A 2,162-nucleotide genomic window follows, 5' to 3' on the forward strand; every position below is an offset into this window, starting at 1 on the left:
AGGCGGCCCCCTGGCTCTCCCACACCCTTCTTTCTGAATCTGCTAATGACAGCTACCGCCATCTAGTGGTCCAAGTGCCCCTACACAGATGGGGAAAAAGGCTGATTCTGGACCTCAAGGACTAGAAGACAGCTCAGGAACGACCCTCCCTTCCCCAACGAAAAGAGCGCCTGATCGTAGTAAGGAGTTTTATTCCGTCAAAGCATGTCCATATATATATATATTTTTTTACTTCATTAGGTCTTCTTAACAATCAAGGGATCAGACTAGGGCAGGGAACTCCATTTTATGGATGAGGAAACAAGACCTTACAGGGGAGGGATCTTATTCAAGAATTGTACTGTCTGCTATTGATGAACTAGGACTGGGTGGCCCAGAAGAAGTGACACGGAGAAGTTGTTACTGGGTCCCTTGATGTTTCCTTGGACAAATGAATAGAAGATACCTGAGAGCTCCTGAGCACGTCTCTGCATTTCAGCACGACTTTGCAGATTTTTCTCTGAATGAGAATCCTCTGGTGGAACATCTGGGCTGATAGTGTTCATATGGGAGGTTTCAGAAGAGGCTGAACAATACTGCCTCTGCCAGCTCTAGAGCACGTTACAGGAATCGTGGTTAGAGTTTATCCCTTCTTTAAAGATGGAGAAAGATGGAGTCTTAGAGAGGCAGAGTGACTAGGCTTAGATCACACAGTGGCAGAATTGTGAAGGTTAAAACCTCTTCCTTTTCAACCCTTCTTTCCGTTCTGTACACTCTGGTAATTGCTGGCATCTGGAGGCTGCAAAAACCATGTCAGGCACAAATTACTGTTTTTGGCCCAGGGTGAAAATCAGACTCCAGTATCTTGCAAGCCAGGCCACAAAAGGTGCAAAGGAAGAGAGAGGTATTTGTTTCTGCATTTGTAACATCAGTAATTCTCAAACTTTTCAAATGGAATCTTAGGCAGGACTTAAATAGTGGAGGAGATAAAAGTGGGGAAGAACTCACCCCCCTGGGCGTCTTCCCAGTTCCTTCAATACAGATTGAATACCCAGGCATTGCAGGAGGGAGCACTGGATGGGGAGTCCTACCACCTGGGTTCTGGTCCCTGCTCTGGCAGGGGCTTGCTGTGTGGCCTTGAGAGTCATGCTCTCACTCTGATCCTCTCCCAGTTTCCTCATTCGTAAAGCAAATCTGATCTTCCTACTTCCCAAAGTTGTAGAGAAAATCAAATGGAGGGAATGGGCATGAAAATGATTTGCTATATCCATAAAGTGCCCCTTTTCTTTTTGTATTTGAGGTAAAATTTATGTACAATAAAAATGCATGGAAAGCATGCAAATTGGGAAGAGAGAAATAAAACTATCTCTATTCACAGATAACATGATCTATGTACAACATCCCAAAGCAACCACAAGAAAACTACTAGAGCTAATAAACAAATTCAACCAAGTTGCAGGATACATGAGTAACACTTAAAAATCAGTTTTGTTTCTATACAACATCCCTGAACAATCCAAAAAGAAAATAAAGAAAACAATTCTGTTTACACTAGCATGTAAACAAATTGAATATCTAGGAATAAATTCAACTGAGGTGAAAGACTTGTATACTGAAAACTAAAAAAGCACAGCTGAAAGAAATTAAAGAAGACCTAAATAAATGGCAAGACAACCCATGTTCATGGATTGGAAGACTTAATATGAAGATGTCAAAAGTGCCTCAAACAGTGCTCGCTTCGGCAGCACATATACTAAAATTGGAACGATACAGAGAAGATTAGCATGGCCCCTGCGCAAGGATGACACCCAAATTCGTGAAGCGTTCCATATTTTTTTTTCAAATTCCTTTTCTACATTTATTGAGATAATTGTTTGTCTTTTATCCTTTAATCTGTTAATATGATGATATATGTTGATCGATTTTCTAATACTATAACAAATTTTCTTAAACCCAACTTGACATGATGTGTATTTATAAATTTGAGTGTGCATGTGTGTGTTTATGTGTTGATACTACTTTGATTAGAATTTTTGCCTCTGTGTTCATGAGTGAGACTGGCCTGTAATTGTTTTCCTCTTAGCACCATTGGTATTGAGCTTGTCTAATAAAGTAATCTTGAGAATAAAAAAAAAAAAAAAAAAAAGTGCCTCAAACAATCTACAGATTCAACAGAAGACCTA

The 2,162-nt window shown here is 40.2% G+C and overlaps 1 non-coding gene across 1 annotated transcript; it reads left to right on the forward strand.

Annotated features, from left to right (window-relative positions):
* Positions 1-1,708: 1,708 nt before the first annotated feature.
* LOC111763328 (U6 spliceosomal RNA) lies at positions 1,709-1,815 on the forward strand. The gene has a single exon (XR_009181710.1). It is a non-coding gene; the product is annotated as a U6 spliceosomal RNA (small nuclear RNA).
* Positions 1,816-2,162: the final 347 nt, after the last annotated feature.

The sequence above is a fragment of the Dasypus novemcinctus genome, chromosome 18 (assembly GCF_030445035.2).
Source record: "Dasypus novemcinctus isolate mDasNov1 chromosome 18, mDasNov1.1.hap2, whole genome shotgun sequence".
NCBI classification, from domain to species: domain Eukaryota; kingdom Metazoa; phylum Chordata; class Mammalia; order Cingulata; family Dasypodidae; genus Dasypus; species Dasypus novemcinctus.